General features: G+C 40.8%; 1 protein-coding gene across 1 annotated transcript in view; it reads left to right on the top strand.

The window, feature by feature from the left end:
* SND1 (staphylococcal nuclease and tudor domain containing 1) overlaps nucleotides 1-26,236 on the top strand; it is a 421,273-nt gene that overhangs the window by 101,951 nt on the left and 293,086 nt on the right. The window lies entirely within an intron of this gene.

Genomic DNA, 26,236 nt, shown 5'->3' with positions numbered 1-26,236 from the left:
AATCATTAAAAAAATCATAGTAAATCTAAAGCAGCGAGTGATTGAGGCTTTCTGCCCTAATTGTGTCAACTTTATGCATCATTCTGTTTGGGGATTATCCAGTGTTTGCACCCCAACAATTGTGGTGCTGCTGCCTGTTCATCCTCCTTGCCTCTCTCCCTGGTGCCTCCCTCACATCCGCTTTCCGAACAGCTTCTGTACTTCAGACCTGTGTTGTCTTAAAGCATATTGCCACAGGGCAGGGGGTGGTAGCAGGCAAGTTCTGTAAGTGCATTTTGTAGAATGTTTAAAAAAAAAAATAAGGGAACAAACTAGAAAATCCTAGTCTATATTTCCCATTTTGTTTTTATTCTTCTGAAGCAGAGTGTCGAGTCTCTGATTCTTCCAGTGTCCTTCCCTGTCCCTTTGTATCTTAGACCTGCATGTCTTCAATTTTTCTTACCACCACTCTCTGCTTTAGCCATTCCTCTCGGTATTCTTCCCCTGCAAGGCTTATCGCCTCTCAGGTACAGAGGCAACATAAAATCTGGGCTCCTCTACCTTGTTTACTTGCCCCCAAACAAATTAGATACACAGCTTCATTTTCTAAGAGGTAGAATTGCCAGCTGCTACCAGAAATAACAATATTTGCATAATGGTACAAATACCAAGTAGCTTTTGGATTCTGCTCCTGTTACCAAGTCCAAACTCGTGCTGCTCGTCATATGACAGGTCAGTAAACCAAGAGATGAGTTGTTGGGGCAAGAAACGGTGACTCATTGGAAAGCCAGGAGACTTAGAAGGTGGGTGGATTAGTGTCCCAAAGAACTGGAATTCAGACTTCTTTTATACTAGAATTCAGAGGAGAAAGTCCTGGTTCCGGCCAGACTCTGGAGGGAATGTGTACATTTCTTTCTTCTTGGAGCCATTATTCATAGGTAGGCATGGTCAGGATGTTTCTTGTGAACTAAACAAAGGCAAGTTAGCTTAACACTCATTACCTAGGAGGCAGGGTTCCTAGAGATGGCCCTACATATAATTTAAGAATAGGCAGCATCCCATGAGCAAGTGATTAACTTGTAGTAGCATACAAAGGTTCTTCCCTCTTAACATTCATAGTACTAATATGGTTTTCTTCATTAAGTTGTAAATGGTATTACTTTGCCTATCTTTGCCATTTTCTGAAAGCCGTGTTCTAAAAAGAAACCTTTTTGAGGTTAAACACTCAGTCATGTGTATAAGGTGTAGTAAGTGTACAGCTTGATGAATTGTTAGGTATGTGTACACCCGTTTATCTACTACTCAGATCAACACAGTAATTTAGCGTCCCAGACCGTGTGCTCCGTGTTAGGTAACTGCTGTTCTTAAGGACTTCCAGGATAGCTCAGTGGTAAAGAGTCTGCCTGCCAGTGCAGGAGATGCAAGACGCAACAGTTTTTGATCGCTGGATGGGGAAGATCCCCTGGAGAAATGGCTACCCACCCCGGTATTCTTGCGTGAGAAATCCCAAGGACAGAGGAACCTGGCGGGCTCCATGGGGTCACAAAAGGGTCGAACACGACTGAGTGACTAAACAACAACAACAAACCACTGTTCTATCATCACTGATTAGTTGTGCCTATCTGTTCTTGAACTTCACTAAATGGAATCATGCATTAAGTACCCTTTTGGGTTTGGCTTATTTTATGCAACACTGTGCCTATAAGATTTATGTGTATAATACTCCATTATATGAATTAGCCATAGTTTGTTTTTCAGTTCTATTATTGGACAGTTAGATTATTTCCAGCTTGGATGTATTATGATAAAATGCTGATGACCATTCTTATATATGCCTTTGGACATGCACATCTGTTTTTCCTGTGTACCTAATAATGCTTTTGTTTGATCACAGGGATGAATGTGGATGGATCTGAACTTTTTTTTTTTTTTACTTTACAACTTCATTAACCTTCCCTGCTTATTTATTCCTTGAGAGACTTGATACTGAAGGGAAGAAGAATGGACTTGAAAGGATTAGGCTAGTTGAATTAGGCTGGTGTCTGAAACCAGCCCACCACTAGTTCTGAGACTTTAAATCTGTTTCTGAACCTGTGAGATGGGTGGTACAGTGTCTAGTTACTGTGTAGTCGCCAGTCCTGTCCGGCTCTCTGCCACCCTGTGGACTGTAGCACTCCAGGCTTCCCTCTCCTTCACTCTCTCCCGCTGTTGGCTCAAATTCATTCATTCAGAGATAATGCATAGGGGATATTTATTTAACACACATTCCCCCTTTTTTTTTTACTTTCTAGAGAAATCTGATTGCCTGCTCATAGCTCTAATGAAGAGGAAAATATTTGTTTGACTTTAGCACTATTAATTTTGAACTTTCCTAGCTTTGTCTTGGATAATCATCTCTGTGCAAACGTGACAATAAGAAAAGTTAGTAGAGAGGTTAACGTATAACTTTTATGTAAGAAATCTCAAAAGGCACCTTTGCCATGTTTTGTCATCCCACCTTTTTGCTATTAAGGGACAAGCCTCTAAAATTTTAACCTAATTATCTATTCAGTAGTTCTTTTAAGTGCTAGCTTTATGTCTAAAGGGCTTCCATGGTGTCTCAGAGGGTAAAGAATCTGCCTGCAATGTGGGAGACCCAGGTTTGATCCGGGTAGCCCACCAGGCTCCTGGGTCCATGGGATTCTCTGGGCAATAGTACTGGAGTGTGTTGCCATTGCCTTCTCCGGGGGATCTTCCCAACCCAGGGATCGAACCCGGGTCTCCCACATTGTAGGCAGATTCTTTATTGTCAGAGCCAGCAGAGCCACCAGGAGTGGGACACGACTGAGCAACTAATACTTTTACCTTTTTGTCTAATATTTTCCTCTTTTGGTTGTTTCTTCCTACTTTCAAACATTGAGACTCTGTGTCTCAATGGGTACTAATAAGTGATTTTGTAATAATATGGACTTGATGAACTACAAACTGCATTGTAATCATAAACTTCTGAACAAATTTGTACGTCATCACAATGTTTTTATAGCACAATATAATTTTTAGAGCACATTTTAAAAGTACATAATGATTTCAAAGATAGATTTCATGTGATTGCTCTCCATGTATACCTTAACGAGGGCTTCTGGAAATCACTGTTTTCATCTTATCTCCATATGGTTTTCTAGGCCACCTACCGTTGCCATTTTGGTCTACTACCATTTTGGTCATCGTGTATAAGATTAGCATGGTGAAGAACTTGAATATTTTGCCTGCCTCTAATTACAGCTCACTGTCCCTTACTTTAAGTTAATCATCTCCAAACCCAAACAGTTTCTCTATGTGAGGGATGAAAAATTTGGAGGATAAAAGTGCTTTTTAACATTTGTATGTAAGTTCCTTTATCAAGCAAATTCCTAGACTTAAGGGGTTAATAACTAATGTTGTCCATGCTTATCTGTCATTTGGCCAACTATAGTTTTGTGGATTATTTTTGGTGAATTTTTGAGGTGGGAAAGCTTTGGCCATCAGTTCATCTGTGGCTGTTTGCTTCCTCATTTAGCTGAGAAAGCATCAACTAAGGGAGGAAAGCTAAACAAATATGTGCTAAGGATAGATGCTTACAGAGACATAGACATCTGAAATATGCAGTCATGTTTAAACTGTTCTTGTTACACTTAGGAGTCTCTTCCATTCTATTAGGTGCTCAAAGCTGAAGACTTTAAGTTCCAGTTTTGATTGCATTTCTTTATCTGTGGGGTTTCCCAGGTGGTGCTAATGGTAAAGATCATACCTGCCAGTGCAGGAGATGTGGGTTCAGTCCCTGGGTTAGGAAGATCCCCTGGAGTGCAGGAGGTGGCAACCCACTCCAGTATTCTTGCCTGGAGAATTCCATGGACAGAGGAGCCTGGCGGGCTACAGTCCAAAGGGTCGCAAAGAGTCAGGCACCACTGAGCACCACACATGGTTCAAAACTAGCATCTCTCTGGTCTTACTAGCTGTTTGAACTTATTCAACATCCATTTTCCCCTGAAAGCTGTTAAAATTAGCTTCAGCTCCCTGCCAGAAGCAAGTCTTCCTTTTACTTGTTCAAAGTCTTTGTGTGACTTTTAAAAAAATTACCCTATTTCAGGTTTTCTTTGAAGGCACAGATCTTGTGGAGCAGGTATGGTTGGTATAGGATACTGCAAATGCTTGTACCTAGATACGTTGTTGGTCAAATCTATTGAATGTTTTGAGCGCCCTCAAGACTCGTGTTCCAGAAATTGAAGATTCAGTTGCAGATCTTTGATGCTCAGAAATATGTTGGAGTCTCTTAATTGTTCTTGTAGGATGGTGGAAAGCGCTTTGGTGTGAGAAGAAATCTAGATTCTCATGATCTTCCACTTGCTTTGCGGTCGCAGGTGACACCTAACCTCATGGAGCTTGATTCCATTATCTGGCAATGGAAGGGTTTGGAGTAGATCAGGAAGAGTAGGGCAGTGTCCTTAAGGACAGGTTGGTAACCACTAGTTTGCTAAGGCTTCTATAACGTACCACACACTGCTGCTAAGTCACTTCAGTCGTGTCCGACTCTGTGCGACCCCAAAGATGGCAGCCCACCAGGCTCCCCCGTCCCTGGGATTCTCCAGGCAAGAACACCAGAGTGGGTTGCCATTTCCTTCTCCAATGCATGAAAGTGAAAAGTAAAAGTGAAGTCGCTCAGTCATGTCCGACCTTCAGCGACCCCCATGGACTTCAGCCTGCCAGGCTCTTCCATCCATGGGATTTTCCAGGCAAGAGTCCTGGAGTGAGTTGCCATTGCCTTCTAGATGGCTTAAATAATACATTTATTGTCTCACCATTCTGAAGGCTGGAAGTTCCAGATCAAAGGTGGCACTGGGGTGGTTTCTTTTAGGCCTGGCTCTCTGGCTTGCAAGTGGCTGTGCTCCTGAATCCTCTTCATATGGCCATACCTCTGCATGTGTGAGACCTGGTGGGTGTCTGTCCTTCTCACCTCTTATGCTGCCACCAGTCAGATCAGGTAAGCGCCCTCGCTAGGTACTCTCATCTAACAGACTCCAAATACAGTCACATCCTGAGGTTCGGTGTGTGAATTTGCAGGGGAGAGATCTTAACTCATAACAGTCATGTCAGTGTATCAGACAGCTTAGTCTGGCGGAGAAGATTTTGCCTTAGACCTTGTCTCCCGCTCAGATGGAGCTCCGCATTAGGCTAACACGTGATGCTGACTCTCATCTGCAGAAAGCTCGACCCTCTTAAGCAACTTCTAAATTGAACTCCTGGTGGTTTCCTGTTTGTAAAATCCTCTTTATTTTCAAGGAATAATTGTGAAAGAAATTGGATATGCAATGGCATAATATCCTTTGCTGTTGAGACAGAGCAGTCAGACTGGCTAAAGATGTGGGTGGCTTCATAAAATGTGCATAATCTGTATCAGAGTTGTCACCCTCTTAAAACTCTATTTAAGGAAAGGACTTGAAGAGCCAAGCTTTGTATCTGAAGATGTTTGCTGTGGGACAGTCTCTTAGAAAAGGCAGAAATTGTCTAGCCAGAAGTAGACGCTAGCTTATATAAATTCTTGAATATTAATGGTGTATTAAAATTTTTAATTGAATTATTATTTCAGTAAAGTCATAAGTGTACAGTTTGAATTTTTACATTTGTATATAATTACTCATTCTAATTCTGTATCTACCAAAAATTATAAAGAATATATTTCTGCTGGGAAGTTTAGGATACAATGTTAAGCTGATCAAAAAGGCATAGATCATTCTGTTTGTACAGAATTGTACAAATATTATAATTGTACAAAAATCTAGACTTAGGATGGGACTGAAAGGGAACTGTTTTTAGAGCTGCTGCTGCTAAGTCGCTTCAGTCGTGTCCGGCCCTGTGTGACCCCATAGACGGCAGCCCACCAGGCTCCTCAGTCCCTGGGATTCTCCAGGCAAGAACACTGGAGTGGGTTGCCATTGCCTTCTCCAATGCAGGAAAGTGAAAAGTGAAAGTGAAGTCGCTCAGTCGAGTCTGACTCTTGGCGACCTCATGGACTGTAGCCTACTAGGCTCCTCCGTCCATGGGATTTTCCAGGCAAGAGTACTGGAGTGGGGTGCCATTGTTTTTAGAGCAGGGTTAAACAATCGTTTGGGGAAAAAGGAAAGTGGATGTTTTCATTTTGATTTTCTTTTTACTAGATTTGTCTATGCAGATGACACTCCTGTTTAAAAGAGTTTTGATAAGGCAGTTTCACATTGTGGCTGTCCTGCATTGGGCCTTTTTATGGCATCAGCAACTAGTTTAATCTTTCAAGTCCCTCTAAAAAAGTGGTTCTCAATCTTTTTGGTTTGAAGACTCCTGTATATTAATAAAACTTTTTGAGGGCCCCCAAAACTATTGTTTATATATATAAATATATATAGAGAGAGATATATATTATATCTATTGATACATTAAATACATATTAGCAGTGAAGATGGAGATGTTTAAAAACATTTAAATCATTAAAAATTCTGTTATATGTTAACATAAATTTTTATGAGAATTAACTTCTAAAAAATGAGGAGTGACACATTACTGTTTTATGCAAATCTGTTTACTGTATGACTTAATAGAAGACAGCTTGAATCCTTTCAGCTGCTGTATTTTCTTTGTTTTGATATGTTGTTTTGGTTGATGTTTTTGAAGAAATTCTAGCCTCATGCACAGTGGGAAAGGGAAGAAAAGAGAGGAGCCAGGAGTCTCTGGTTTACATTTTTGAGAACCGCTGCTCTAAAACAACAGTATTTCCAAAGTAGCATTGTAAATCCTGTTGAATGTACTACCTGAGCCTTGAGAATATCTTCTGGCTTGAAGTGTGTGTGACTACAAATTTTGTGAGGTACATTCAATAAAGTAAAAGTATCATCTGGAAGTCTGTGTCTCTGACAGTCCACTTATTTTGTTTGCTTACTATGAAAACTTAGATGGAAATAATAGCCCTAAAAAGCAAACACCTTCTCTAATTATACTTGGGGAAGATAAGAGATCCCTGGAATTTTTAGCCTACCTCTGTTATCAGAGAACAAAATCCTGAATCTAAAGTCATGTGTCTTGTTCCTTGTTTAATATCTAATGGGAGCTTTTTTACTAAACATTTAAGACTCTGCCACTGTTAAGTTTTATAAATATATCACTGGCTCCCAAACATGTTCAGGTGGCAAGTCTCCTAGAACTCATGGCACATAGAAATGTTTGATACTCTCATTTTGATTTAGGATAATTCTCCAAGTAGAGAACACATTATATATAAGTTATATAAAATCAAGCATATGTGTGCACCAAAGTATTCATTCTATTAATAGTAATTAACAGCAGTGTTAACTTAATGTTGGCTCATTGATTTATCAATGTTTGACATTTGATAGAAGATGCTCTTCTTATCAAAGAAAAATGTATGGACAGAAATCTCAAACTGAGACTATTACAGTTACTAACTTAATTTTTGGTAATGTTATTTTTAGTGGTGATGACACTTTTTCTACATTGTTTGAGAAGCACCCATATCCTAGAAAAGCAGATTGAGACTTATTAAAATACAGTGTCAAGGCCTATTAAGTCAATTTCAAATAATGATAAAGTTACTTATGGGATAAGACTTAATTAATCCCAATCTGAATACTACGGCTTTTGCAACAGTATGAAGGTAGCAGCTACCTTTTTGCCTATTGAGATAAAGTGTTTCATTTCTCTTGCTAGAGGAGCTCTCTCCCACCCTTTTGCCCATTTCCACATAATACGTGCTTTCACTCTGCTTTTGGTTATTAGCTCCATGAGTCAGTGCAATGTGTGTGCGCATGTGTGAAGTCCTTTAGTAGGATGATTTGGCTTTTCACGGTCCTTTTCTCTGGATGCAACTTCACATCCTCACTGGGTTTCTGATACTGCTCTATTGCAGATGCTTCCGAGGGTTTCCTCTGCTCTGGGCTACCATCTTCGGTTTGCTTGGTGTAGAGTCAAATAACAAAACCAGACCAAAACAGAACTTCGACATGCATGGAGCAGGCTGCGGTTTTATCAGAATGTCCTTTAATGTTTGTATATTTGAGATATTTTTCAGAAATTTTGTCCTTATTTCCTTGTTGCATTTCTGTATGCAAGCAAAGAATTTGGGATGAGAAAACAATAATTTGTTGGTACCAGATGATGTTCCCAGGACTGGTTTGTAGGATCAGATGTGAGTTTTTCAAATTGGAACCTTTTCTAATGGGCCCCTGGGAAATGTCTTAGCTAAATTGCAGCAGTGACTGGTGAAGTCGATCGAGGTAAATTGCTCCCATCGCTGAGGGTTCAGAAACCAGGCAGTCGAAGCTAAAATTCCAGGGGAAATCGGGCAGAACTATTGCAGATGGTCTCCCCCTTGAATAGCGAAGGGGGCTGGTGTCACTATTGATGAATGAGAGGAGATTAAAGCCTGATTTTTTTTTTTTTTTTTCTTGCAATGAATCGATAACCTGTTCCTTGGGAAGTGAAAGAGAAATTTATGAAAAGACCATCAGAATCAGTTAGGTGATTCTTCTCAATATTGGCTACAAATGTTAGAACACACCATGAACATATTGGGCTCTCTGTGGCTTAATAGAAAGGTACCACCCAGAAACTTGTGTGTGCCCTCAGTGACCTGAGAGGTGGAGGGAGTCCTTAGGTTGTTGCTACTTTGTACATGATGGTCAACTACTGAGCACTTCCAATTTGCCTTTAGGAAAATGAACCTGGCTGGTTCTGACTGGTTATGTATGGTGTTATTTGAGAATTGAGGTTATCAAGAAAGTATTTGTGATTGGTATTCTGAGGGTCTGGCTCATGTCTTTCCCACACACCTATTGTGTATTTGAGAAAGTCCTTCAAGTTCCCTGCAAAATGGGAAGAATAATACATCACAAAAGTGTGTGATGCTCTCAAGTCTTTTGTAATAAACTCGGTGCTATAAACTGTCCATTGTGCTGAATCCCTGGTAAGTGCAGAGAAACACTGAATTAAGGTCTGGCCTATAAATCCTTAAGCATTGAGAGGCCAAGGCCTTCCTGGGCTGTGGCTCATTCAGTTGATGGGAGGGTACATTGTGAATGTCTGGGAACGCAACTTTTTGTGTGTTGTCTGTGCAAAGAATTTCTCATGTCTTAGTTCTTTGTCTCTTGGAAAATAGTTCGTAGACATTTTAGAAGCCCAGATCTTACATTTTTCTAGGGGGATTAAGGACTTGATGACTTCCTCGGTGAAAATTCTGTAACTGTCGCTTGTAAAGGCTGAACTTAATGTAATTTAGGTTTGCTGCTTACCAAGACCATAAGATCATTTTTTGACTTGTTTTTCTTTTCTTACCTAAGTATGTGGATGTTTAGTCAATGTTCCTATTTTAATATCACTTGGATGAACTTGGCATCATATATTATACAACTAAAATTCATGTTTAATGCCAAAGGTGGAAATGGCCATGGAATTGCTGTGATGGTATCAACTCTTGGCCTTCAAGAGTTAAGGCTTTGGATTACTGATGAGTTGATTCTAGTTTGTGTGAACTCTCCTTCTACAGATCATTGCTTAATAGTCCCTGTCTTACTGCCTCCCAGAATTATTCTTGCCAAGATTTTGGTGCAAGTAAATATTTTCCTGTTTTCCTCACTACTCTGTCCATGTCTAATTTAGGCTGAGTTCCTCCAGGCTCTAGTGCCTATATTCTGTGGTTTGTAAAGTGCTGTGTACTTTTATAGCCTCTATAAATAACAAAATATAGCTCATGGCAATAACACTGTGGCACCCTACATGTTTAGAGAGTGTGTGTAAGAGAGAAAGGGAGAGAGAGACACATTTATCTTGAGTAGAAAATGTCTGGCATGCAAACCTATTCATCTCAGACACATCCGTACTGCTTCTGATTTTTGTTCATTTATTAGTAAATGACATTCCTTTATCTTTGGGACATTTGATGGTGAAACTAGGTGTGATGCTGGTCCCGTCCTCTCTCTCTTTTTATCCTCTCCCTCTTTTAACATAACAAGGATGAGGAGAGAAAGGCTGTTTGCCAGCTCGGTGAGATTTCCAACCAGATGCTTGTGTGCTAGGGGCTTAGCTTCCTATCCTGGTCTTTCTGTTTTATTCTTCAGTGGATCACTGCAGATGTCATCACATATTTGGGAGATGTGAAGCTAAAAGGCTATTTCTATTAGCCCTGTCAATATAGTTTGATAAAATGCAAATGTCTTTAAAATGGTAGACTTCCAATTAAAAGGCTCCAGCAGGGAGTCTGTTTTGATAATGAAAGTGATTAAGAAGGTTCTATTTTTTCCATTGGTATGAATATTCAGCTAAAAGAGCATGGATTTCTCTCTGTAATTGGACTCTGCTAATGAGGTTCTAATAACTCTTAGGTTCTAATAATGATTCTAACAAATCTATTCACTATCTTCAGTGAATAATACTGGACCAAGAAGACATAAAATCCAGATGATGGTGGCATCATACAGATTTTTCATTCCAACCATCTCCTCTTCTCCCCTCAGTCTAAGGAATGACTGGGAGTTTAGGGTTTTTCAGTGTTGGAATTGCCTTCAAAACTTGGGATTTATAGGCCTCCAGGTGTTGGTTTTGATGTGAGAAGGGAAAGGACAAGTAAACACAGCTACAACTGATTGTAGACTGAGCTTTATCTGAAGACTGATTTCTAAAGCATTCCGTCTCTTTAGACCGGGTCTTCCTTGTGTAGCCTCGAGCAACAATATGGAAGAGGATTTTCTGATAAAACTGGATTGAATAAATGGATATGCTATAGTGTAATCTGAGACATGTTTTTTATTTTATTGAGGTGTAGTTGATTTACTGGGACATGTATTGAGCCAGCATAGTTATCCAAGATGGCTGCCTTGTTCCTCTCTCAGCACCTCATCAACAGCCTGACACCCTTCATCTCTCCTTAATAGGGTCAGTGTTTGGGTTCTCTGTGATTTTCATAAGTCTGTCCTTTCACTCTCTGTTTTTCTACCTTTTCCTTTCATCGCTCATTCTCTGAGAGCCTGTTAGCTTTATATCAGTTTTCCCTCCTAACAAACTTGAGGCAGAGCATAACCTCTCTAGTACAAGAGGATTAAAAGGCATTCGAGGGGCAAATAGCCGTCCTGGGCATGTTCAGTGACTCAGGATGCTTCCCCATTTGCTTTGTTGTTGTTGTTGTTGTTGTTTGGTGAGGAGGCACCAAGAATTCAGCTGGGGGAGCATCTTGATCTCTAATCCATAATTTCGTGGTATATGGTACTTTGTTAGTGGCCCTCTGAGTGGCATGAACAAAGAGGTTTTTTATGTCTTTGATTTTGAGGAACAATTTTTAAATGAAAGGATAAAACTAACTTAAAGCTTTGCAGGTGATAAGTCTTTGTATAAGAAAAAATAGTCTTTCTCTTGTTTAAAACTTGTAGAGATGGTGTTCATACTCTGCAGCCAGGAAAATAGGAAATTTTTTTTTTTTTTTTTTAATTTAAATTTGTCAAGAGACAAACTGTTGTCTCTTACTGGGGACTGTAAGTCTAAGGTCATAGTATGAGATAAAATAGTGTATAGTGAAAATGACCCTTAAAAATCTCTTCCTCATTGTCATCTTGTGCAAACAAAGCAGTGCTTTCAGAGTGGTCAGGACCAGTTTAAAATCAGTCTTTTCTGAGTGGAATTAGGAGAGAACAGGGATAGACAGTAATATTTAAAGTTATAGCTACCCCACTCCCACCCCACCCAACCCCTGTCTTTCTCTCTGAGAGAATGCCAGTTATATTCCAGTAAGTTAAATGTGTTTTAGAGACAAACTCTTTGTCTTCACTGTACCTCTGGAGTTCATAAGGACCTGCCCCTGGAGAAATAAACCCCAGAAGATTCCATGAGGAGACTGAAGTGGGGATAGACAAAGTCTCAGTGTACTGCTGGTGACAGTGTGTGAGCGTCAGAGCCACAGCTAACAGTGGTCAAGAGGGATGCTCGGGTCGCTTTTCCGAGGCCCAGAAACATCGAGTAGAGTGTTTTGAAAACGTGGCAGTGCTGAACTCTGCTTTTCAGGATGGTAGGCTGTCTGTGCTGGAGAAGGCAGTGGCGCCCCACTCTTCAGGATGGTAGGCTGTCTGTGCCGGAGAAGGCGATGGCCCCCCACTCTTCAGGATGGTAGGCTGTCTGTGCCGGAGAAGGCAGTGGCGCCCCACTCTTCAGGATGGTAGGCTGTCTGTACCGGAGAAGGCAGTGGCGCCCCACTCCAGTACTCTTGCCTGGAAAATCCCATGGATGGAGGAGCCTGGTAGGCTGCAGTCCATGGGGTCGCTAGGAGTCAGACACGACTTCACTTTCACTTTCACTTTTCACTTTCATGCATTGGAGAAGGAAATGGCAACCCACTCCAGTGTTCTCGCCTGGAGAATCTCAGGGATGGGGAAGCCTGGTGGGCTGCCGTCTATAGGGTTGTACAGAGTTGGACACGACTGAAGCGACTTAGCAGCAGCAGCAGCAGGCTGTCTATACAGGCCAGGCCAGTCTGCTCGTACGCCCTAGGGAGGCTGTAAACATGCGTGTCAGCTCTGTTGGATGTTTTGTGCCGTTATAGGGCGACTCTCTACCCAGGACTACTGATTGCTGACTTCTGAAGGCTGTCTTAGTTTCTTTCTAGCAACATACCCAGTTGATTCTGGTTACTTGTTTTGGGGGACGGTCCCTTCCTGGTCATGCTTCCCTGGTGGCTCAGTGGTAAAGGATTCATCTGCAATTCAGGAGATGTGGGTTCGATCCCTGGGTTGGGAAGACAGCCCAGAGGAGGAAATGGGAACCCATTCCAGTATCCTTGCCTGGAGAATTCCACAGACAGCAGAGCCTGGTTGGCCACGTGGTCACAGAGTCGGACACGACTTAGTGACTACATTACCACCATCACCCTCCCTGGTATTTGTTTTGCCAGGTATATTCCAGCCAGTTTATATTTCTTGGCCAGGTCTGTTCATTCCATGCATCTTGTTACCGAGAGGGTCCTTTGAAATGTCTCTCCGTTTATGCTTACATAATGTTGGCAGACTCTTAAAAAAAAAAAAAAAAACTTTCTTTGTATATATGTATTTTAATATGGGATTCCATATGCATTCATCTTGTATCTTTTCTGTTCCTCTTCCATTGCAGAGGCAGCTGTATTAACTGGAACGGTGCCCTTCTGTAGCCCACTATTGGAGTGTGCATTGCTTAATCCTCTCCTGCTTATTTAAACTTGAAGCCTCTAATGAATGAAATAGTTTTTGACTCTTCCTGATAAGAATATTTATGGGTCAGACTGGCAGAGTTCCACCGAAGCACATTAGTGTCTCCTTTGAGTGGAAGCATTTATGTAGAGGCGTCCTTGTGTATGGAGGGAAATGGCAATGCTGTGAGACCTCTTGCTGCCACAGCCCTACTTAGGTCCCAGCTTTGTGTCACTCACCTTCATCAGCACGGAGGGTTCCAGGCAGTGGATACTAGGTCTCAAGCCCACAGAATTACTATGTTCGCTTATGCTTCATTCACTCATTGCCCAGGTATTTCTCTAGCAGTGCTATAGAACTTAAATATTTTTTACTATCATATTAGTTACTGAGGGGGAGGGATGTTCAGAGGTGTTTTTGAAAGTAGGTGGGATGGGTTGAGTCAAGATAAAATAGAAATAAAGACAATGTCAGGTGGAATAAAAATGTAACAGGAAAGGCACAAAAGCAAAGAACTAATGAAATTCAGAGCAAGAAAGATGTTTGAGGAATAGGTGCCTGATAATGTTCAAACTGGTATTGGTGATAAAGAGCACATACCGTTTCGTATCTTTTTCCCGGTGCCAGGCAGCAGGTAAGAGTTTTCCTGCAGTAATTCATACTACACAAACCAAAGTCCTATGAGGTGAAGGTTTTATTTTCTTTATTTTGCATATGGGGAAACTGAGCTTGGTAAGAAAAGTCACCTTGCTTGTGCAAGGTCAAACACCTGGTAATTGGAACCCTTGGGTATAGACTCCAGGCCTGGCTCAAGGGTTGTACGTTAACCACTACATCTTGCTGTTTAATTTTTTTTTTTTTTTTGATGTTTCAATTCAGTGCTTTATCTAGGTCACCAGTTCTTTCCATTTAAAAAAAATGTGGTGAAATGAATGTGTTGAGTAATTTGTGTTGTGCTGAATGCTTATTGCTATTTCATGCTATACACTTAATTGCTTCTATATGCTTATTGCTTAATTACATAAAATGCAGTAGTCCTTTTATCATCTTTCTGCAAAACTGCCCTTATTTATTATGACTTAGGCAGATTAAAAAAAGTGTGTGCTAATTTAATTTTGGTAGTCAGAGTTCTTTTTGGTAATGTTGTCTTCGTGAATGCTCTGATGTCTCCTGGTCAAAGCATGTGTCTGGTCAGAATGCAGCTCTTCAGTGTGGAAGCATCAAACAGCTGTCACTGTGCAGCGTCTTTTCCAGGCACCAGGTTGACATCTGGACTCAGTATTTTGGTGTAAGAGAAATGGTTCTTGCTAATCGTGTTGTCACAGATCATGCATCAAACAGAGCTGGGGGCTGTGTGTTTCTGCCAATTGCTTTTCCATCATTATTCACCCCAACTTAATGCAAAGGAAATGATCAGCTCGGGGGCCACCGGGTAATACTTGGCATACACATGCTCTTGGTTTCCCAAAGGGCCAAATATAAGTTTATTTTCCCTAAATGGGTGTAGGTGATCTGGATGGGTGATGTTCAGCTAAGCTAGTCAAGTGCCTCCTACGTTCTTTTCTATATGGTTGCCACAATATCGTCTTAACTCTTAAAGGTCTATTTGCTGTTTGAGTGATTATAATGGATATGAGGATACATAATGAATGTTCGGGGTAGGAATAACTATGAACTAGCATTTGCCAATACTTGACCTTATTGAAAACACACTGCATTTCCTGAATTCTTAAAAGGTATCTCTCTCCCCATTCGCAAATTTTAACATCTGGTTTCAGGAAGAAACTTCTAGTTATATCTGACGGCTTTGTCTTTAATGGTGTATGAAATAATGTGTCTTAAAATAAGCAGGATCCGAGATTGAATTAAACGTGGTAGTTCTACTATGCACCATTGTTTGGTTCTAACCCCCACCGTCCTTCCTATTTCTGTTGACTTGATAAATTGCTTCGTTTGTTTAGAACCCCCGAGTTCTAGTTCTGTCTGGCCTGGCCATTTGCTTAAAAAGACGTGTTATTCATTGTTCATCATTGGTGCTCTCCTACCCATTGGATAATACACGTAGCACTTCAGAATTCATGTGACATTTGAGGCTTGTAGGTGATGGAAAAGATGGTGTCTAATTTAAATGCACCAGAAGCATAGTCTTCACAAATATAGTCAATGCAAAGGGACATTAGAGGAGGGGAGTGGAGCATGTATTTCAGTGAAAACTCATTTAGATTTAATGCTGTTTACCTTCACCAAGAGAAAGGAAGAATAGTAGCTGTGTCCTTGAATCTTAGAGACTTAGACCTTGAGGGGACTTTTCTCACTCATCAGAATTAGATTTGAGTAGCTCAGGCACAGGGTCCTTTTCCATGTGTACAGAGGTTTGGTATTTCATCACCCATTCTGTAAGACCGCCTTCCTATGCTTGCAAAACCTTTGAACTCAGTTCTAGAGAGGCTTTTTTTTTTTTTTTAATGTGTGTCTTTAAAACATGATATTATGTTTTTAGGTATTTTCCATTATTGATGGTGATTTTTAGGATAGGAAGAAATGGACTGTGTTAGATCTAGTGCCTGCTTATACCAGATCTAGATCCATTCCTTAAACATTCACTGTATTTTGCTTAATATTAGAGGTCATCACAAACATTCCCCGTTTCTGTGTTGCCACAATGCTGATGCATGTTAAAAGGGTATGGAAAAGAGGCTGTTTTGATACTGTTTACATGCTGCCTAAAAATAAGCAAATTATGAAACATGTAGTTTTCCTTTTTTTAATTACGAAGTAATATACTAAACAGACGTCTCCAGGCACTGTCTGGCAAGCAAATCATATGAACCAGAGACATATGCTTCTAAAATCAGAATGAACCCTCGGTCATCCATCCGAGAGGTCGTTTGAATATCAGACAACTTATAGCTTAATCTTCACTATCTTCCTTAGTGTTATGATTAGTTTAATCAGTTTCAGTTAGTGCATATATTTTACTGTTTAGCAATGAAACGGTTTTCATTTGTAAATCTAAAGGATAGGAATCAAATTTTTATTATGTTCTGAATTATGCTAAGCTTATTTGATTTGTACACATTAGACACCGAGCAGAAAAGAATGTTTGAACTGCAGTAAAATCCTTTACTCTTAGTTCTATTAGAATGTAAGTGTACACTGTAACAATAGTGTTGTGCCAAAGTGTGAATTAAGGGTACCAACACACGTTATATTAAAGATCATAAAACGCCTTTATGATGATGATGGCTTGAAAGGACAAGACCCCTTTAGAAGCAAATTGATGTCTGACTTTACAAAGAAAAAAACAAAGGTTTCATTTATTTCATTTCCAGTTATAAAAATAGTCTCAGTGCCGCCCCCCTGTCCCCCCAAATTCAAGCAGTTTATTTGTGAATGAACATTCTTACTAATAAGAGGGAGTTATGAATCAGGGATGTTTGTTGCAAATATTTTCCATTGAAGAAAATGAAATCAATTTAAAAATTATCAATCAGTATAAATATTTTGTTAGCCATTTTGAGGTGTTTTGATTCAGTGTGAAATGGCCACAGATATGTATATAGAAGTGAAAATATTACTTGCTACATTAACTGAAGTCTCACTTCTTCGTTATTGTCTACTTGAAGAGAATTTTACTATGTTAGATATTTGCCTCCCTATTGTGGGTTAAGTTGTGACCCTCCCGCAAAAGATATGTTGAAGTTAGCACACTAAGAACCAACGACTATGACATTGGATCTGTGAAGACCTGACTTTCAGGTCTTCATACCTGGTGAGGCTGGGTCCTAGATCCATGAGAGGGTCAGATGCAAACAGATGCAAGAAAGCCTTATGACAGAGCAGAGGGTGATGCAGCTGCAAGCCGAGCATTGCCAGGGACTGCTGGCTGCCACCAGAAGCTGGGAAGAGGCAGAAGAGGCTGCCCTGGAGCCTTTAGAGGGAGCATGGCCCTGCCAACTCTCTGAGCTTTGAACTTTGGGCTCTGAACCAGGAGACAAAAAGTTCGTGCTGGTTGGCACCATCAGTGTCGGGTAATTTTTGTTAGCCCTAGAAAATACATACCTGTGTCTCCCCACTCTTTCTTTCAACATTTTATGTCTTGTGATGAAGAATGACTTTCCCTTTTTTTTTTTGGAACAAAAACTACACACTTGGCTTTTAAGTGAACATCGTGTATGTCAAAGCATGTTAACCTGGATTTTTGAAAGGTTGCTTTGAATCGTGAGACTGGGCGAATTTCTGGACATGGTCACCGTCCTGTGTACAGAGGTTCCCTTCATGCCTCACCCTGGGAGCACCGTGGTTGCCCTGCTGCAGTTGCTCTGGTTTCCCTGTTTCCAACACTTCTGAAGCAGCTTTCTCTTTCCCAAGCATCTTGGGATTCTAAGTGTGTGACGTGTAGTGTAGAACAGAGTTATGTGGTCTGTTTCTTTTGTATGACCTTTTCATATGATCACGGGCAGATCTCCCAGCTCTTGTTTCTGGAAAATAAGAATCGCTCTTTAGATAAACTCAGTGGGTGTAAACTTTTCACAAATGTAACTAAAACCTCTATACAAACTTTATCTCTGTAGATCTAAATTTGTAGTTGTGGCCAATGTATACATGTTAGTTTATATTTTGATATTCATTACTATTCATGAAACAACTCTTTTCCTTCTGTTTTTACAAACCGCTTTATTGGGACATAATGGAGATGGAGGAAAAGTGTGAAATTTGGAAAACTTTGAGAAATGCATATATACCCATGGAATCATCACTGCAATCAAGATTGTGAACATACTCTTACCTGCCCCTTAACCCCCCAAGTTTCCTTGTGCCCCTTCCTATCCCTTCCTATGTACCCCACAAGCCTTTGATCTACTTTCTCTCATTATAGAATACTTTCATTTTCTAGAGCTTATATAAATGGAATCATAGTATCCACTCTTTAATCTGGCTCCTTCACTCAGTTAAATTATCTAGAGATTCATCTATATTGTAGTTTGTGTCAATAGTTCATCCTTTCTGTTGCTGAGCAGTATTCCACTGTGTGGATATACCATGGTTTTCGTGTCCATTTACCTGTGGTGGTCATTAGGGATGTTTCTAGTTGCTTCCAGTTTTGGGCACTTTACGTATAAAGTTACGATGGACATTTGTGTATGAGCCTTTGTATGGACATATATTTCCTTGTCTCCTGGCTAAATACCCTGGAGTATAATGGTTGGGTCATCATGGTGATGGTAGGCACTGTTGCATGGAATGCTTTCCCAGGGTTCTTTTCCTGGGCTGATTAATACTGTGCTTGACCCTGTGTGGATTTCAGAGATCATCTCTCTGTGCTGCCGTCTTTTCCCTAGTCCTTTGTGCCAAGACTCTAGCTGCCATGATCTCCCCCAGACCCTTGTCCGTCCTCACTAGAAACTCTAGGCATTAAGCAATTGTAGGAACTCATTTGTGTCCTGTCTGTCAGGGATCACTATTCTTTGTCTGTTACCTATCTTATTGGAAACCATGTTTCAAAATGTTTGGGGTTTTTTTGTTTGTTTTAAGCAGTAGGGTAGGTATAGTCCTTGTTTCATTTTTGGAAGTTGCATGTTTTTGTTGAATTACTGCACTTTTAATTTTAAACACACATATATTCCATTAAACAAATATACTGTTTTTTGATTATGCCCGTGTTCCAGATTTCTTTTTCTTAATAGCATTAAATATGTACTTTTCTCCCCAGTTAGGATGATTTAGTTTAGAAATACATCCACAGGTGATATATTAGTATGTAGGTATAACCCTAGTTAGTAGGTTAAAGGGTATATAAGCTAATTTTCAGAATGTACCCCATAAACATTTAAACTTTCCTACGTATAACCCAGTTTTTATTTAGTCTGTTCTTTTTGCTTTAGATAAACAACTTGATCTCTTTGCAATCCAAGGGACCTCAAGTGTCTTCTCAGCACTACAATTTGAAAACTTTTAATTTCGTGGCTGCAGTCACCATCTGCAGTGATATTGGAGCCCAAGAAAATTAAATCTGCCACTGTTTCCACTTTTTCCCTATCTATTTGCCATGACGTGATGGGACCGGATGCCATGGTCTTAGTTTTTTGGAATGTTGAGCTTTAAGCCAACTTTTTCATTCTCCTCGTTCACCCTCATCAAGAGGCTTTTTGGTTCCTCTTCACTTTCTGCCATTAGAGTGGTATCATCTGCATATCTGAGGTTTTTTTTCTATAATTTATTTAAAATTTGTATTGGGATATAGTTGATCTAAAGTGTTGTGCTAGAACAGTGGTATTCCTTACAATCAAGAGTTCAAGGGCTTCTCTTGTGGTCCTATGGTTAAGAATCTGCCTGCCAGTGCAGGGGACACAGGTTCAATCCCAGGATTGGGAAGATCCCACATGCCTTGAGGCAGCTATACCCTTGCACCACAACTACTGAGCCCGTGCTCTAGCGCCCGAGAGCAGCAACTGCTGAGTCCATGCACTGCAACTACAGAAGCTCAACCTCCCTAGAGCCTTGTGTTTCACAAGAGAAGCAACCACAGTGAGAAGCCCATGCACCATAAATAGAGGGTAGCCCCCTCCTCCTCAACTAGAGAAAGCCCTCTCGAGGCAATAAAGACCCAGCGCAGCCAGTAATTAAATAAATTTAAAAAAGAGTTCAAGGCATTTATGTCTGGGCCACAGGGAGGACGATGTTGGGGGTGGCAGTCACTTTCCAGACTAGCGCTTATTCAAACATGGCTCCGTTTAAATCCAGCTCAGAATAGAAATTTCTGCTCAGGGACAGATTAATTTTTAGAAAGTGTTGGCCTTTTATCCTTTGGGATCTGTGGGTTCGGGCAAAGCACATTCTTACTCTGTTGAACTTTGGTACATGTCTTCTGAGGATTTTGCATGCTCCCCTCCTGATTTTTATCCTTTAGGCGCCTTTTTATCCTTTTTCACAAATTGTGGATTTTGTAACTGTTAATGATGTTATCTCCAGCAACTCAGCTTGTTGAGAGGGATGGCACAGTCCTTGCAGCTTTGTTGTAAAATCACCTCATGGCATTTTCTCACCTCTTAGCACCTGCTTATAACAAGTGCATACATTCCCCTATAAAGAGGAAGTGAGGCCTTTGTATGGCAGAAGTGGGGTTGAACTTTATTGTTGTTAGACTGATATCTTAGCATTGTATTCAAAATACCATCATAGGTTTAGCAAAAATAAATGCTGAAAAACTCCAAAGAAGAGTTGATAAAGTTGTTTGACATGAGTGAGGATTTAGTAAAGGAAGCCACTTTTGGATCAATATTTAGCCTGTAGCACAGACTTGGGTGTCTACATTTTACCTACTGACTAGGATACTTGTAAGAGCAAATTTGGGTGTCCATACTTGGGGACAGTGACAGGAATGGGCAGTAAGTAAAGCATAGCTACTATACTGGATGATACTGAGACATTCTTGACTTCAAAAATACATAAACCACAGTATATTCCAGAGTAGAGTGTAATTCAGGGCGTTGAAAGGGAAAAGCCCAATGTATGTCAGCTTACAGAAGAAAATTGGTTGACTTTTGAGATCCGTCCCCTTCTCCCTCCACCTCCCCACGGCCCTCCTCCAATGGCTCAGTAGTAAAGAATCCGCCTGCAATGCAGGAGACACAGATGTGGATTCAATCCCTGGAAAAGGAAGACCCCTGGCTCCCTGGTGGGGGTCCCAGACTCACCTTCCTGCCCAGCAGGGAGCACAGGCAAAGAAGAATAGGGGAGAGGGGCAGCCCACAGGATGAGTCCAGAAAGACAGAGGGGTCAGGGATTCCTGTGACACTTATTGCTAACATCCTAGGCAAATCTGAAACTACTCAATAGCTGAGGCACTGTCTACCCTTCTCCCTGCCCAGATCGCAAGACCAAATCCAGCTTAAGTCTACACCGCCCCTCAGGTCGGGGCTTCCCCGGTGGTTCAGTGATGAAAGAATCCGCCTGCCAGTGCAGGAGATGCAAGAGATGTGGGTTCGATCCCTGGGTGGGGAAGATCCACTGGAGAAGGAAATGTCAACCCACTCCAGTATTCTTGCCTGGAGAATTCCACGGTCAGAGGAGCCTGACAGGCAAGAGTCCATGGGGTCCCAAAGAGTCCAACATGACTGACTGCATGCACATACTATACCAGAGACAGTTTTGACTGTTGCAGAACATAATGAGTCTTCCAACATTTTGTGGGAGGAGAAAGACACTGTTTTTGTTGTCCATTCTCTGTTCCCCAAAGACCTTGCTGAAAAAAGGTACCTTCCTTTGCTCGCAGCCATTCTTGCTCAGCCTAGTGGCTCTGCTGGCTTTTCTCAGAAGTTTGCCCTTGACGTTGTAGTCTGTCCCTTACCCTCCATGGAGGGGTTGTGTGTGTCAGTCCCTCGGTGGTACCCGACTCCCTGCGACTCCGTGTGCTGCAGCCCACCAGCCTCCTCTGTCCATGGGATTTTCCAGGCAAGGATACTGGAGTGGTTTGCCATTTTCTTTTCCAGGGGATCTTCCCTACCCAGAGATCAAACCCAGGTCTCTTGTACTGCAAGCAGATTCTTTACTGACTGAGCTACCAAGGAAGCCCCCATTTGGGGTTTCTTGACCCAAATTGGTCATGTTTGTCCACCCCCTTGCCAATCCCTTTTATGTGTGTCTTCAAATCACTTGCCTTGTCCTTGTTATGTTGTTATAGTAATTTCTGAAATGAATGTCTAGAAAGAGGACAGTTTGCAGTCAGAATTATCTGGGTTTCAAGTCTGTGACTTGGTAATGACTAACCTCAGGTGAGATGTTCAGCACCTTTAAAATGAGGATGTTGTTGAAATTTTGGTCTTTGTGAAAATTAAACGGGACTCACATGGCGCCTTACGTATTGCATGTTCAAATATTATGTAGTTATTAATTGTTCTTGTCAAGCTTATGTAGTAGCTCTGGCTCACTTTGGATTCCTAAATAAGAAGGTGCCTCTGGCATTTCATTTTGTACATCCATCTCACTGAGAGCTGCTGACCACTTTCCTTAGGTCAGATGTTTTTTTTTTTTTTTTTTTTTTCCTATTGAAAGACTCAGACTTATAATCTTGGCTTTCACTTTGAATGGCCTAGTCTCAAGTGTCATTTTAAGTTGATTTGTTATGCTAATGCCTTAACATATAATGTGTTTCCTAATTAGCCCACATGTAATAAGGCCAGGTACCTGCCTGCATACTTGCATGCAAAATATTCTGTGCAGAATACCCTTGGCTCAGCTTCACACCATAGGGGAGATTGTGGCAGCCCATGAAGAAGTCTGTTCTCTGACTTGAATGGTGGTGACATATTACACTAGAGTACATCATGAAAGCCTGGGATCCATGGTGATGGGAATCATTTAAAATGGGTTTGAACAATGTGCTGTTGAACCGAACACCTTGTGAATAGTTCTGGTCTTAATTACATCTTTCCTCTACCGCTCTAATAGCCTCTTCACTGGCCTCCTTATCTCCAGTTTTCCCCCGTCTAATCCCACTCTATATATGGCTGCTATGTTAATCTTCTGGAAACACACCTCTGATTCTGTCACTCTCTTTATCCTCAACTTTTTAAAAAGCTTCCCATTTCCTGGAGAAAAGGGCTGAACTTCTGAAATCTCATGATGTGGCCTACATTTCCAAACTTTCTTTATATAACACTTGCTTTTAGAGTGGGTATTAACAGTGGGAAGTTGGAAATGTGTACAGACATTGGGTGCACATCACTGGGAGATGTTTTTACTGGGTAGGGGACTTAAAGTGCTAGATGGGATAGTCCTACCAATGGGAGATTTGGCTAGAACCACAGTGGAACATCCACTGAGGAGACAGCAGGACTTTTGAAAAACTCTATTGTGTCAGAAGTAATTTCTCCTGCTCAGCTCATTTTCTGTTTTGTGCTATAGGCACATGCCTTGTCTCTCTAACTAGAATTCTAGCTCCTTTGAGGGTAGATTTCATGTTTGTGTCCCTAGTATATGCATGACGGTTCCTTGCAGACCATGAACACTTGTTTTATTTAGTGGATGAAGTTTATTCTTGTTTGAAAGCAGTGACAAGTTCAGCAATTGCTGCTTGTTACTTGAAAATCTTCAGTAAAAGGGGGTGAGGGAGTTGTGGTGTCTCATGTTTTATAATAATTCTCCTGATCACACTGATTAAAATGTGGTAGCTTCAAGACTTCACTGGCAATCCAGTGGCTACTACTACACACTTCCAATGCAGGGGGCGTGGGCTTGATCCCTGGTTGCGGAACTAAGATCTCAGGTGCTGCATCGTGGCATGATCAAAAGTTAGAAAGGAAAAAAAATGTTTTTAATAAATTAAAATGTGATAGCTTCTACTTGTGAACTCCAGCCAACATGTGAAACAGAGGATTGTTTCGTCTTATGGAGAGTAGTATCTTATTCTTTGCAGGAAGCAGTAGGATGTGTGGCGGAGTCAGAATCCTTTTTACCAGTTACAATGTTGGAGTATTAAATTGTCAGTCTTGGGTCCAATCTCCCGATATTAAAATTATTATTTGTAACTGACTTGTCTGAGGTAAGAGTCTGAATCCCTATGGAAATCATCTCAGCACTGTTGTATTTATTTTGTTAGTTTTTGACACCTCTAATTTGTATTTAGAATCACCTGCCTCTTCAAAGATGGCTTCCTTTGGTCATTTTTCTTCTTGACATAATGAAAGCCTATCCTTGTGTTCTCTATTTAGGGTTTAACTCACTGATCATAATGACACCATTAGTCTTATCTCTGGCTAGAATTCTTTTCAGTGCCTTAACAGGCAGATTAGACAGTGCAAAGAAGAAATCCTTAATTTTAGATCCATTTTTATCTAGTTTGATCATTTAGAAGATCAGAGCAACAGGTGGTGTAGTTCATGAAGAATGAGTTTCACAGTGCAGGGGTATTTAGTATCCTAAGCTGCCTTGTGGCTGAAAACTGAGTTCTTTATTTTTCTGGCAGCATTTCGTTTTATGAAGTTTTATGACGTCTTTGTTAGGCTGCACTGCAAAGAAACTGTAATACTGACTAGTCGGTGAGAGAGTTTACTAGGTTCATTCTGTGGGACATCAAGGAGTAAAAAAGTAATTCTGTTGGACCAGTTATAGGGAAACATCCTTAAGCTTAATACAAAAAAAGAGCTTTCCGAGAGAGATGTTCAGTAGGACTGGGCTGTCCCACGAAGTTATAGTTTCTTTTCATCAAATGCCTTGACACATGACCTGAGTAACCAGATGGTAGGAACTGTGGAAGGGATTTGACTGCATTGAAGGCTACATGTACGCTTTTAAGTTCCCATCCAACCCACAGGCCCTGTGATTCCGTGGCTTATAATTCATGAAAATAAGCCTGATTAAGTCCCCATAGAAACAATGCACCTGTCCTTATATCTATATATATTCATCACAAGTGGAGTAGGTGGTTCTTGATGAAGCTTGCTTATACCATGTGGCAATGATCCTGCCTTTTCTTTTTTTCCTTCATTATGCTAATTAATATAATTGAGCCGATATATTAAGAAAAATGGAAACTGGTTTACTGCCTGTGATATTTAGTTCTCTTTTTAGTTGTAACTCATTCCAGTTACACCAAGTTGCTGGGGTTGGAAGGGATAGCAGCGTTTGTGGTTCTTTAGGAATTAAGAAAAGCAGGAAACCTTTTCTTTGGAAGTTTTCATTTGGAATAGAAATCAGGGTCAGAACCGTATTTCATGATTTGACTTATAAATTCTACTTTTTATCCCAGGAATGACTTTTGGCTAGCCCTGGAGCAAATTAGCCATGTGCTTATATTTAATAGAGCTTTCTTTTCTCTTCCTAATAATTAAAATAAAAGCAATCAAAATGAAACATCATTCCAATAATAATGAAAATATTTGAAGTATGTTTCCATTTGTAATCTCACAAAATACGTGATAACTACCTGGCTTATTCACAAGAACCATTTCACAGAGAGGAAGCCCAGGATACTGAAATTACAGAATTATTTGCAGAACCAAGTGCACATCCCCATCTCCACTTAAGACAAGTTCCCACAAAACTCTCAACAGTTCCTTTCAGGTATTTTTGTGATCAACTGGCAATATCTGTGATGCTGCTTAAGGCTGTGCATCTTTTATAAAGGAGGCCGAGAATAGTTCCATGCCCTGCCTGGCAGGATCCTAAGTAACAGTCAATACCTTATTTACCTGTCTGATTTCCTGTTTCTTGATCGCCTCTCCCAGGCCAGGGAGATTAATTTAAACACACTGACTTCCTTTATGGTTGTGGAGGATGATTACTGTTGGGGTCTGATTGTTTTCCAGGGGGGAAGGGAAGTTAATTGTAAAAGATCTTCATCAGAGTAGTAGTTTCAGTGATACACATGTATGAGTTTAAAAACCAGTATTGGGGCCCTGCATCCTGCCATGGGCCTGCAATCTTGTGCCTGTGATTCTGATAAGATACTGGTTTTTCAGAGATGTGCAGTTCCTTTGAGGTTAAGCACTTTGAGCTGTTGAAAGATGGCTTATTTTTTCTATTTAAACCTCATTCTGTCATAGGTTACAATCCTTTGGGGGCAGATACGGGTTGTTCGTTTGCTGAAAATAGAGCTTAATTGGCTACTGTACAAAGTACTGATTTTTAATTTGGCAAGAGTCGTAGTTCAATCAACCTATGAGGTCCTTAAGGTTGTATGGAAGTGAGAACACATAATGAAAACCCCACCTGGAACTCTGCTCCTGTGCAAACCAAGTATATAGACGTCCCTGTGTGATTGTGGGTGTGCACAGTAGAGCTTCTGCCATTTGTGCAGCGGGAGCAGCAGTGTCTGCCCCACCTCTGAGGAGTGCCCGCGGACGCGTTCACAGAGTTTTTCAACTGCTGTCTATGTACTCGCTGTGGAAATGTGGAGGACTTGAGCTGTCCCACAGATGAGGAATTATCTTCCTGATTTGGACTTTAGGGTTTCCTCTTTTGCTAAATAGGAAAGAGACCCGTTGGAACAGTATAGTAATGTACATGGTCAGTGATTTTTCTCACGTATAATTTAACAGATATTGCAGAGGTGT

This window comes from Bos indicus x Bos taurus, chromosome 4 (assembly GCF_003369695.1).
Source record: "Bos indicus x Bos taurus breed Angus x Brahman F1 hybrid chromosome 4, Bos_hybrid_MaternalHap_v2.0, whole genome shotgun sequence".
Taxonomy (NCBI): Eukaryota; Metazoa; Chordata; class Mammalia; order Artiodactyla; family Bovidae; genus Bos; species Bos indicus x Bos taurus.
Note: the sequence above shows the minus strand (reverse complement) of the source record. Positions and strands in the feature narration are given on the sequence as shown.